A 13407-nucleotide genomic window follows, 5' to 3' on the forward strand; every position below is an offset into this window, starting at 1 on the left:
TTACTGTATTGAGTACAGAGATGAGACTTGGGAAATGAGAGTTTGTGCAGGATGTAGGATGTACATTGTATAGAGCAAATCTAGTTTATGTTTGTTTTGATTGTCTAGTTGTATAAGTGAAGTAGGAGTAGTTTTAAAAGATGTCAACACGCTATTTGTTTAGCTTTGATTGCTTTCTATGCAGTCATTTAGATTTTCTAGTGTTTTGAGTTGTAGCTTAAGAAACTTAAACTCCAAATGTCACATTTTTTAAAGTTACCATGTTTGTTAGTTTGTTGATACACTCTCAGTGAAGTAATTCACAATGGAGCCTCCTTTAAAATAGTCTGACTTCATACTCTGTCCTGTAACAACCTATTTCTGCAAAAATCTGTCATTAATAGAAAAATATATATAAAAAACCCAAACCAACCACTGACCAAACCTTGAGGCACTTGAGGCAGCCGTTTGGTTGACTTGACACATCTATAAATAAAAATGCTTCTTGTTAGGGTATAAAATTTTTTTTGTTCAAAGGGTTTTCTGCAAATGCAGTTGCACAATGTATGTGTAGTGGGCTGATCTGTAAGCAAATGCAGAACACGCATTTGTGAGGGATTTGGTTTTTTGTTTATACTACTATTCATTTACTGTACTCTTAAACAATTTGTGGGAATTCTTGTTTCCACCGAGGTTCCCATCTATTGTGATGACTATTTACATTGTAGTTGTTCAAGAAGCATTAAATGCTAATAAGCGGCAGTGCATACCATACACTTTTGTGCATTTATCATCACAATGAACCTTAGAAAAAAGCTGGAGCTGTTCTTAAGTTGTAAGAAGCAAAGCTTATGGGGTGGATGGGGGATGGAGACATTTTGTTTAAATTCTCTGTTTTGAAGGCTGCTGTGAATAACTTCTTCTTGTGCCTTTAGTGTGGTCCGTTCTATGACTTTTCTGTTTTGAATAAGGCTGAACAGTGGAGAAAAATCCGTGCAGCCGTTTCTTACCTCCAGTTTTTAGTTAAGCACTCAGCTACAAGTTTAATCCGCTTCTTTCCAACATGTCAGTTTTTTTCTTGTGAACCTTCCAATCCTTTTGTATGGGAATAGCCACAAATAATACAGTATTATGTATATGTGTTTAAGTGTTTGCAACACCTAACAATAAATACTTTTAATAACTGCCTAGACTGTAGACTCCCAAGTGCCTTCCTGCATGCTGTGCTGCAAAGATTCAAAGCACATCAGGTGGGGCATGTCTGTGTGGAGTTTCATAAAAATCATTGGAATTCCACCCAAAGTATAAACTGAAGACAAGACAATGTATATGCAAACCTTACTCCTTTTTATGTTCCAGAATAGACACCTCTTTAGTGTGGATCATGTTATACTGGTATAGCTCATTCCTATTGTAGTAATAAAACTAATTGCGTGTCACTGTAACTGCATCAATGCTAAAGAGGTGGGAATGAGTCACATCCCTTATTAATACAACTACACTTCTAGAAAACCAGCACCTAGCATAGCCTTAAGCCTTAACAGAATCACTGGCCTTGCCTGGAAGCTGCTGTTAACACAGATGAACCAGCAAAGCGGGTCAGGAGGAACAGGGTATTAGAGATTAGATGCCTGATCAAGTTTAGTTGGGTGCTCTGTGCAGATTTTGAGGTTGATGGTGGGTGAGGGGAGAATCCCTTTAAGTAGATGTCAGTCGTAAGGTACATTTTCAAACATTAAATCAATGGGAAGATCACATTCACTGGATTTTTTATGGGTTCAGAGTTGACAGTAATACTAACCATGGTGCTCAAGCTGTAATAGCTTCTAGGTACCATTCTTAACCACTCACTAAACAATCATCAGAGCTGAGTTTCTGGCAGGTGTAACTTAACTGTGGAAAAATACTTGATAAACAGATAACAGAATATCTCAAGTTGGAAGGGACCCATAAAGACCATTGAGTCTAACTCCCAGCTTCTTGCAGGACTACCTAAAACTAAACTATATGACCAGATCAGGTTTGCTGTGTTTTTATTTTGGAAGTTAATATAATATTTCTGTTAGGCATCAGTGAAAAAATTAAGTTCCTTGTTAATCATTTGCCTCAGTCACTAAACTTTTCACTGGAAAGTGAATTCTCTAGTAATGTCAGAGCCTCATCTGCTTCTGGGCACTGCTGTTTTCCAGGTGGTGAAGACCCACAGGCAGCTTTTTAAACCAAAGTCAGTGCTTAAGGTTGTTCTCAGAACGGAGCAGGTAACTTCAGCAGGCATTGAAGTAACAGTAAGTTCCTGGTTGTTTTGTACTTCAACTGGAATTAAGATCATGTAATATAAAATCAAATTGAAGATGGGTGGTCTGTGCTTGAGATCTTTGAATTGGATTAGCAGGAAGGTAGCTCCCCACAGTGTGTGATGCAGTAGTCCATCTAATGTTCCTGTACATGGGGGGTGGCTCATGTACAAGAAAAGCAGCATAATAATAACTTAGATACTGAAAGAGGGGAAGGCAGCTGTTCTTTATGCTCATTCTTACAACTTAATTGGAATTTTAGGAAGTGACTCAAGCTTTACAAAGTTCATTGATGATGAATAGTGAGAAGCTTCTTCATTAACAAAGCAAGGATGTACTCTTTTTTTCTTTCGTACTCTTTTCATTTAACATGCATTATCTATCCACATTTTATCTGGGTTTACTTACAACCCATTTGTTTATTCCACTCTTGTTCTTGACCAGGGAGTAGAAAAATGAAGGGCTATAAACCATCTAAGTTAAATATGAAAGGAAGCACGGTTGCATTTTGCCAGTGTTAATGTAGACTCTGATGTCATTATTTGACAGCTTTCCCAGTGGCCTAAAGCATACATTGAGCAGAAAAGTTATTTGTCAAATCCTCTATGACAGCTGTAATTACCTAAACCACTCATTGTCTCTATTTTTAAAGGAGAAGATGGGAACATGTGGGTTTAAGCAATAAAAGAAATGGCAGTTGTATGGAAATCAACTAGAAAGATGATTACATGCAGTGTACTATGTCTTGTTTCTGGAATATATTAATAGTGAAAAAGGATAGTAAGACTCAAAGGAAGAAAAAAAAATGGTCTGCTACTACCTTTTGAATGACCTTGCCAATAGGTATCTCTACAGAGTTTTGTTCATAGTAGCTTTCCATAGAAATGGTAAAATCTGGCCATGGTGTCAATAAAATTTCTATATGATAAGTGCTTGCATGCCTTTAGAAAGGTTACAGTTACTATATGAGTGTTCCGCAGTAAAAAAGTCTCACTGGTATTTTTCTTTCCTGCCAGAAATTTAGTTGATATTACCTGATGAAATGTGAAACAGCTTGAGAAGTACAGTATGGCTCATACAGTATTGGCTATATTTCCCAAACATTTGTTCTTAAAGCCAAAACAGCAGAATCTAAACCAGCCTAAGATTAAATAATTGTTTGCAAAAAAACATCTTTGGGTTACTGTATCTTGACTATAGTTTTACTATGGTCTTTAAGATAATTTAGGAGGAAATGGGATTATTCTTTGTTCAAGTCACAGGCTATTTGTCAGAAGAGTTTGCAGTGTTGGTGCTTAGATTATCTCTAGTTTCAGTATTAAAAATCAAAACTAACATTTCATTAAGGTAGTTCAGAGTCTTGTGCTCAGATTTTTATACTTTTCTCTACCCTTACCAAAACCTAAACGGAAATACACTGTCCAGAGGTTCTAGTAGCTGTAGGGGTGAGAAGGAGGGAGGATGACAGTCATTCCCCAGACTTTAGATGGTAATCTAGCTTGTTCCATTCAGTTGCACTCTTTGCGACTCCTACTTATGTCAGTCCCTTTATAATTTAGCTTGCTTCCTCTTGTTTTCTTTCTTGTTACGTTTCTGTTATTAGAAAGTCTTGATCTCACATGTGTTCTGTGCATAAATACTGGCATTTCTTAGTCTAGGCTAACAGAATTAATCTGAGCATGGTGCTTTGGTAAGGTGGTAAACTGAAGTTGGTTCTCTTGCTTATTTTGCTACCCTCAAAACACGGAGAGCAGTAGACTGTTGTAGTTCATTTTTGTTGTATGTGTTCTGTTGGGTTTTGGTGGAGAGCTGAGGCCTGCAGTGATGCTCAATGGTTCTTGGCACACTGGCAGTGTTTCTGCCTAATGTTTTATAGCATCTGGGGAAGTGGAGCTTAAGCTTGTAGTTTCTAATCCTTGTTGCAATAAAAGTAGTAAGTGACATTCGGAATGCCTTTGTTTAATGAGTTGATCTTTTAAAACAAAAAACCAAAAAGCCCCACCATCAAACTTTTACTACCAGTAAACTTGTCTAAGTGGTGTTTAGGGTTGCATGTGTTTCTAGTTACTTCCCTAGTAGTCTTCCACTTCCCTACCTCTATCATGATCAGACTTTTCACCCACCCGCCCACTACAGTCTTGTCTGCATACATGCTCCTTTTTGGAGATAACTGTAACTACATAAAAAGTAGAGAGGAGATTGATAGGTGAATATACTGAGTCCTGCAGTCACATGAAGGACAAATTCAAGTTTAGGAGGAAAGGAAACGTCTTTGTTTTTCTCATGGTGTTTCCAGCCCTCTTCTCCTGTGGCTGTACCTGTGCTTGGAGGTAGCAAATTTATATTGGTTAAGTACTCCCTGAAGTCTGTTGTAAATACACAGCCTAATGTGATCCAGGTTCTACGCTGATGCCAAACGGGGAGGGTCTGTCTGCACCTGCTGCTGCACAGTCAACACCAGTAGTCATTGCCTTCCAGCAAGCTGTTTCATACTTACCTGGCTGAAAGCTCAGTCAGTAACTAGTTGGATCAAATCTTTGGACAGCTCGCTACATTTTCATGTGTGTGTGAGTGCCAGCAAACAGAGAGGGTGGAAAGACTGTATGGGGTGATAAGAATGAGATGGTCTGTTTTGGCAGATATGTAAGCTTAAGTTGACTTGCATCAATTGTGATATCACATCTGAACTCTATTTTGTAGCCTTTACCACTGACCTGTTGTAGATTTGCTAATTATCTTTTGTAAAACAATGTGCTAGACTTTGAATTGGTAAGCCTAGGAATTTTTTCTTTTAGAGTGTGGCTTACAGAGCTGAATTGCATTCAGTGAAACTTTACTGCTGACAGATTTCAATCTCATGCTTTCATTTGGCAAAATACATTATTTTATGCAAGTAATTTTAAACTGATGGTTTAGGTTTCACTGTAGAATGCAGCAATCAGTTTCTTCAGTAGAAGAACCAGCAGTAAAGAATTATTTACAATAAACACTGCAAATTATATAGCATGTGTTAAAAATAAAATTACATGGTAGCTAACTAAAAGGCTGTAACTCAATTCAAGGGTTCTTCTCTCTTTAGTAACTAATCGGGCTTGGATCTCATGGTTTCCAATGTTAGCCAAACAGCTTGAATTAATTGCAGTTGTGTATTTAGCTGAAATCATGAGCTCTGCAGTGTGCTTTCTTCATCTGCTGTGTCCCCCTCTCCTAAGTGGAGGGGTCAAAACTCATTCATGTTAAGTGTCCTGGCAGTCCGTGCTTTAGAGTTAAAATACTGCTTTAGTTCTCTGGATTATCGATACTTAGAGAAGATTGCAAAGGATAATACATTGTGGTCTTTATAGGATTGTTTTGCTTAAGTTAGTATTTTTGTATATATGCAGGAAGAGGACATTTCCACTTTGCAGTCCCCAAAACTGTCCTGATAGTGCCTTGCTTCAGCCTCATGTAGGATTCTGCACTACAAACCACTGCTTTCACTGACAGAGCCCAGAAGCCTCTTTAGAGTGAGGAGAGTCTTTGTTCTTTCCTAGCTGGTAGTCTTACTGATTTGAAAATTAAAATATTTGCAGTCATAGTCTTCTCTAAATGTAGTTCAAGCACTCCAAAATGAGGACATGCCTAAAAAAAATCCAACTTGCTATGCAGCCCAGGTGTTGGCTGCTGGAACATAGGGATTTTAACCATAGTCTGCTCTGTGCAGAAGGCAGTAGTGTTAGCAAGCATCTATTGAATTATTTTTCCCCTGCATTGCTGAATGACCCATGTGAATTTTAGTCTCTTTATTTTGCTTATTGCTTTAATTTAGCTCTGAATACAGAAATATGTTATTGTTGCCTTGGGCTTTTGGGTAGTGCTCCCTATTATTGAAAAGGTTTCAAACACTTTTTCATGTAATCTCTGTGAAGTGAAGCAAGGTAATGTTACTGCATTTTGTATATACATATGAAGCTTGGAATCAAAGCGTTTGCTGATTTGGGGTACTAAATTCAAAACAGTGCCTGAACTTTCAGACAACCAAGCTTGTACAGGTTAATTTTTTTGTTGTTGTTGTAGTTCTTAAGAACTTCATATGCCTTGGTGACTCCTCAGGAGTACTGGAAATCAAGCCCAATATCTAGAAAAATGGAAATACATGATTGATTACTACCTTTGGAAAAATTAGTTTAGAAGATTTGCATGGTGTTATGAAGGAAATATATGGCACTGACAGGATGAAATCTTTTTCCAAAGCAGCATTAAGCAACTTTCAGTTTAGCTATCCCTTTTTCTTTGTGTAATTCCCTGTCTTTTCCCTAACGTTTTTTCAAGAACAGTCTCTTGTATAAGACTGTTACTGTGATCAGTCCTGATTCTTCCAGTCATTTCATCCTGTCTGAAGAAATCTACTTGAACAGAAAAAGCCTGATCATGGGTGAAAAGTAATATGCAGTTGTTAATTAAAGACCTGTGGATAGTAGATACGCACAGGAAGTGAGCAATTAAAGTTATGTGGGCATCTTTGATCACAGGCTATGCTGTCTGCATACTTGATTTAGCAATGTCATGTAAATTTTTAACTGAGTTCTCTCTATGCAAAATGTCAGTGCCTTTTTCGGGTTATTTTCCTAATGCTGCATTCCAAATTCAGTCTGAATTTCTAGATTCAGTTAAATGGAATCATGCTGGCATCTGTGACTCATAAGGACAGTTCAAACCTTTACATCCATCAGGTCTCTCTTACTTGAGCCAATAAGAGAGCAGTAAGTTGTCATTCCTTAGGACCTGCTTGTGGAATGGGATGCTCTGCCTTTGAGTTGTACAGATGTTTGAGAGGAGAGGAGTGATGGTATGTGCAGGTCTTGGCTTCTGTGCTTGGTGTATTAGAGGAGATTGTGCTCTTCCAGGTTGGGGTTTCTCCTTATGTTCATGCCACATGTTCTATCCCCAGCAATATGTTGTTACTTTAGTTCTGTCTCTTCTGTCCCCAATTTCTTTTTTCATCTCTTTCATCACAGCTTCCATGTCTCAACTTTTATTCTTTCCTTGTTAATCTTGCCCTCTGTCTGAAATGCCTCTCTCATTGCCAGCTCTGAGTCTTGTCACCCAAGTTGTTAGCACAATAAAAAGAAGAATAATCAGTATCTTAACGTTTGGTAGAAAACTCCTTGTAAATCCAAGGAAAATATTAATTTTAGGGTGCTGATAAGCCTAGTAGTGATTTAAACCTGCTTAATTCATTATTACTCTTATTTATGGCTGTATATATACTACTCAGTTCCATCTTAGGCCAAGGCTTTTACTGGTCTTTGAGTTGGTGTCATACACACTGTTCTCTAAGAGTCATTGAGCACAGTAATAGCAGGACAATTAGGTGCTTGTCATTACATTGACTCCAAGCTCAGCTATGGAATAAATGTTTTTGTAGGGGGCCACAACTGAATGTGGTTATGAGCCATAAAATATCTGCTACTTCCTTTTATTCTGCTGGCTTGCCAAGGGGTGGCTTAGCAGGGTACAAAAAATATCTTTGGAACCCATCTGTGCTAAAACAGCAGATTGATCGTTTGAGCTGTAAATGTGTTGCAAAATATTCAAGTGTTCTATATTGCATGGTGGTTCTGCTGCTGTGCAAATTGTATTCCATCATTCAGGGATGCCTGAATCATCATCAAATCAACAGATTGTTATAATTACTGTTAAAAGTTGTAGTGTAAGAAGGAAAGTATAGAAGCTTCGCTGCTGATACCCTTCACTGGTGATTAAATGTTAGCTTTAATTCTGAGCATGGTAGAAGAAATTTTCGTGGAGAATACTACCCCACATACACCACCACCCCCATAACTGATACTGTTCAATCTGCCTTATAGTTCCTGTTCTCCTTGAAAACAAATTTTTTAAAAAAATCAGCTGTATGAATTGAATTTTCATTTTAAAGGTGCAGTCATAGCATTTATTGTGAGACTATATTTAACTGCAAATTTCTTACTATGGTCAACATAACATATTTTTCTTATTTTTTGTTTTTAAGATACTTGCTCACAATTTTTATCCCTTCAAGTTTTTAATTTTCTCTGGGGGAGAAAGAGTGTTAATTTGTAGTTAGAAATAAGAGGAAGAAGACTTTGGTTTATTTTGTTAGTGCCCAAATGCACAGCAGCTATTTAAAATCTGAAGTATTCCCTCTTTCTGTTGGTTAATTGATACGGTGAATATTAACAAATGATTCTGAGATTTATTCTCTCTTCATGTACAGTAAGGAGGCTAGTTTTTTATTCAAAAACATTCTTTTTACAATTTGCTGATGTTTACCTGAAGGTTTATTTATACTACCAGAAATATACTTTTAAGATTATTAATGTGATTATTAAACAAACAAAAAAAAACCCCAAACAAAAACAAAACAAAAAAAACCCCAAAACACACACACTCCTTAATATGAACATAAAGCCATAGTCCCTCTCTTACTTGGCATGTTATAATTTGAAGAATTAACTTTTTCCCAGGGCTATACTTTAAGATATCAAGAATATAAGGGATTACAAAACCACACCTGTATCATAATTGAGAACTTTATTGATTGCAATATGCCATAGTTTTTGCAGATTTAACTTTCGGTGCTTTTTCCATATCATTACATTCATCACAGGTTCAAGCGTGCAGATGGTTATGATCATGTGGTATAAATATGAAAAAATTTAAGTATGAATAAAGAGTGTGGTACAAACTATTTGTATATCCTAGGTCTGAAACTTGCGTTTTGTTTTTGAGGATACTTTGGTGGCTACAAAAATCTCTACATAACATGTTTTCTAAAAATTGGTTCTTTTAGATATTGAAAATACCTTGACAGTACTCTGTTAACAGATTGCAAAGTTGATTGCTCTTCTTGCTTTTTTCAAGAGCATTTCTGTTACTTAATGCAAGAATCTCTTCCAGTTCACAGAATTTCATCTAGACCAAAGTATTAAAGTAAATAAAATAAATCTTTGAACATGGCTTTCCTAGCCAGAAATACCTATTTCTTATGAAATTAACATGCTTCATGTTTTTCTTGAATTTAATTTTTTCTGCACCATGGCATTCTATTCAAATTGCTATTAGGGAACAGATGAGGGAATTATGTTCACTGCTATTAGTTAAGGAGTTTACAGCACTTTGAAAGGGGAAGGCACAACGGAAGTGGTACTTTTCCCTCACAAAGCCTAGTGCACATGATTTGCGTGTGAATTGTGTAACTAATACAGATGTAATCTTTGAAGTGTCTGCCTTCTCTGCTTTCACAAATACGTGCTAAAATGAGGAGTGCATCTGCTGATCTGTTAAGTACTTGATGTCAACATTACTGAGTGTAGTTTCTGTTCACAGTCCCTGTAGTGCTGCTTCAGAAAGTGGGTAAGAAATAAGTCTGTGGAAGTTCCATTTCAATCATGAGTTATCAGTTTGAAACTAGGTGTTTTAATAGCTTTTCACATTTAAATAAAATTAAAATATTATTCAGGTTGTATTTTTCTTAAAACATTTTTCATCTTTGGATATCTAAAACAAAAGTAAAAAATACATATTTTCATCAATAATGGAAATGTTGGCACAGTACTTCCAGATTTGCAGTATTTACATAGATATATGTATCTATGTAATACTTGGGAACACCACTTGTGACCAGTTACCAGCTGGATGTAACTCCATTCTTGTTTGTAAAGAATTGTTAAATACTATCAGGTGAAATATAAACTAAAATGGGTTTATTTTCAAAAATATTCTATGGTTAGACTTTTCACAGGTTTCTAATTCTTGCTTTATAGTAGCCAAAAGAGTTTTATTTTACTTTTTTTAGAAGTATAGATGTGTTTCTGTGCTTCTAGTGAGCTTGGGGTAGATTTTCTTCATCTTGTGCTTAGAATAACAAGATCAATAATACTTTCAGGGCAAGAGAAGTGTTCAGTACTGTCACTGTTGTTAGCATTTTATCATGATTTTTCTTTTTGTGTAAACTTCAAATACCCTGCTTGACTTGCATTTTCCTACCCTTACTGCTCACTTTTTGCTGATCACTCCCATATTTATGCTGAAGCTAAATTAATCTTTTAATGCTGTGCCATTTTTATAATGTCTTCAAAATTGAATAGCAGGACCAATTATTTTCAATGCATAACCCTTCCATTTTGCTGTGTGAGATTCATTGGTTTGTTCTTTGCTATTCAGTGAAAATGGAATTTGTAATTTCAGGTCTTTCAAGTTATCAAGTACCCTTGCTGCATCAAAGCCCGTCTCTCCTATCTCTCCATTCTTCTGTGCAGACTTCTGAAGGCTGAAAGTTGTTGAAGCTGAATTATTTTCATTATGTCTCTTGATTAAAATCCAGGGAGTGATTGTTGTATGGGACTGTTTTCTCTGGTTTGGGGTTGGATTTGTTTGTGCAGTGCTGGAACTACTAGTTTACCTGCTTTTTTACCTAAGTTGAAGACTGTTGTCCCTCTTTTAACCCAAGCTTGTTATCCTAGTGAGGTTCTGAGGAAAATAAATGGATTGAGTAAATATTAAATGTATGCTTTTAACAATGCTTATAATTTTTAATAGGAAAAAAGTAATAAATGGATGCAGAGGTTTGCACATGGACTTACAATCTGGCAATAGTTCTAGTGTTCTAGCTCCATTTTCAAAGGGTTTTTTTATGGCTTTTGCTTTAAAATGGTTTTGGGGGGTTTTTAAGGTCTGTTTGTTTAGTTGGGTGATTCCTTTTATACCTGAAGAAACTGTATCTGGGAGGCTTGGGGGGATGAATTCGTTTACTGTGTATTACCCCTCTCTGCTAACTTTGTGAAGCAGTCCTGTAAAATGAAACCCTGCTCTGCTGGAACACAGTCAAATATTTCATAAGCAGTGGGCAGAAGGCAGAGTGTCGTTGCTGAGGAGCAGTAGTATGCTTTCATACATTTCATGTGTCATGCTTTTGTCCATGTGTTAGCATGTATGAAGCAGTTTCTCTGTAACTTTGAGATTTTTTTCCATTTGGATTTTTTACGTGCTTGCGAATGAGCACTTTTTAAAAATAAAGTTGTGTGTATATGTAGAGCTTTAAAAATACTAGCAGTTAAAATAGTCATGAAATGGAATAATGGAGATCTCTGGAAGTGGAATTTTCATCGTCATTGCTGTACAGTGTGGGCAGTTACCACGCAGATTTTCTTCTGTGGCTCAGTGTTTGTCAAGAATTCTTCTAGTGATGCAGAAAGCTTTTGTTCTCCATTTTCTCCTGCTCTGTGCTGTTTGTACTGAGCCGATATAGATAAGAGTTGTCTCTTGCACAAAACTGATGTTTCTCAAAAAGAGCTGGAGGGCTAGAACCAACCAGCCAAAAACTTTCAAAGTGACTGCTACGGTCTGAGATTAATTTCCATCATGGCCTCTTAAGAGCAGTGTTTACTGTTAAACCTTGACTTAAGCATTTCCCTGAACAGGGATGGGTTTGGTTTGGTTTTGAACAAAAATATCTTTTCAGTTGTAGTTGGACCATTTAGGGTTCTGTTTTGTGTGTTTGCTGCCAGGGATTCATAATATTTATTTGGTGAAAAGATGTACACAATTCACCTCAAATATTAATTTGAGTATGTAACAATTGTTTTGATAGAATTACTACTAGTTTTTAGCAACCTTAGCTTTTTAAAAGGTGAAGATATATGAAATTGTGACCACAATTTCTGTAGTCCTTGATCCCTGCTAATGTCTGCGTGGTATGTTTCTGACTGAAGGTGACTTTTATGATTTCCAGATTCAAAATTTATTTCATATTATGAACATGTTTTGGCAATTGCTGTCATTTATCTCCTCATTTAGCTGTTTGATATGAGATATTTTCCATACATATCCTATACTGTTGTTTTATTTCTTGACGCTAAAATGGCTTGTACTGCACAAATGACTTGGTAAGACTCCAGCTCTTATTCTAGAATTCTGGCAATAATTGTCCTATTGAAAATTGCAGTGCTGCTTGTGTAAAGTGTAACAGACTTTTTTTGTTAGGGATGATGTCAGCATGAGAGATGGCCTCAAGGAGTCATTAAAAGAACATAGGACTTTTGACTGTTGGACTTCATTGACTTTTCTCCTCAATAAAGTACCGTTCTGCTGAAGACAGATTAGTGCCCGCAGTGGTATGGGACATACTGGTGACCTTACTGTGTATTCTGATGAAGCTGTATCTAAGTGCCGCAAATTTGGAGGCACTCTATTAAGAGCTTCAGAGAAATGCAGTAATGACAGGCATAAAATTTTATAGAAATACTTGCCTTTCTCTGAAAGTAATTGGCCTTTTTATGTGAAATTACTCACTTTGCTTTTTAAGACCTTTGTATTTTCAGTTCTAGTTTGAGCTGGTTTGTTTCTAACTGTCCATTTAAGACGTTATGCAATGTATTCACAGCTAAAACTTTTCTTTGTGGTATGCCCATCTGTTGCTGACTTTAATATATTGCTCTACTGAAATAGTCTGTGGGGAAAAAGGGAGTAAGGTAATATTTTTTTAACTGATTGGTGAAACGTATAGGGAGAATATGCAAAACTAATGTGATGCTAGGTAAATTAGCTGACGTGAAAATACTTGTAGATGAGGAATTGTTATCTACAATATTAAGATAAATTGAAGTCATTGCTAGCTTTTAGTAAAATAGATTAATGGTAGAAATATTAAGTCTTTGCTGGTTGCATTTTACATTTCCAGCCCTCCTGACTGACTGACTTTTGCCTTTATTTCATGCCAGGTCTCCTTCCCCAAGTTATGGTTTAGTCATGGAGCCATAGGAATTGCTGAATACATTAGATACTTCACTGATACAGATGAAAGCCAGAGCAGAGCATTAAGCAAAGTGACAGTAAACTTCTACAGTCTTCCTCTCTGATAGTCTCTTCACGTGGAACTCTCAATAGCTATGAACAGATTGTTGAGGGTGGTTTGAAAACATAGTGGGTGTACCTGGAGTGTCTAAGCTGTTTGTGGGAGTGCCAGCTTGGGCAGCATAAATTTATTCAAAAGGCACTGTGCTGCCTTATAGGAGTTTTCTAGCCTGGCTCAGTGCTACCTAGGATGTCTTGATACTCTTCTGTCAGCAGTGTCATTAGCTATCACAGTACACTATCTGCATGAGGTTTTATACAA

General features: G+C 36.7%; 1 protein-coding gene and 1 long non-coding RNA gene across 19 annotated transcripts in view; both read left to right on the plus strand.

The window, feature by feature from the left end:
* LRCH3 (leucine rich repeats and calponin homology domain containing 3) overlaps window positions 1–13407 on the plus strand; it is a 68320-nt gene that overhangs the window by 1307 nt on the left and 53606 nt on the right. The gene's annotated exons all lie outside the window — the stretch shown is intronic.
* LOC129785373 (uncharacterized) lies at window positions 9448–10797 on the plus strand. Its single transcript, XR_008749359.1, has 2 exons — window positions 9448–9647; window positions 10482–10797. It is a non-coding gene; the product is annotated as an uncharacterized LOC129785373 (long non-coding RNA).

Source organism: Falco peregrinus, chromosome 12, assembly GCF_023634155.1.
Source record: "Falco peregrinus isolate bFalPer1 chromosome 12, bFalPer1.pri, whole genome shotgun sequence".
In the NCBI taxonomy this organism is placed as follows: Eukaryota; Metazoa; Chordata; class Aves; order Falconiformes; family Falconidae; genus Falco; species Falco peregrinus.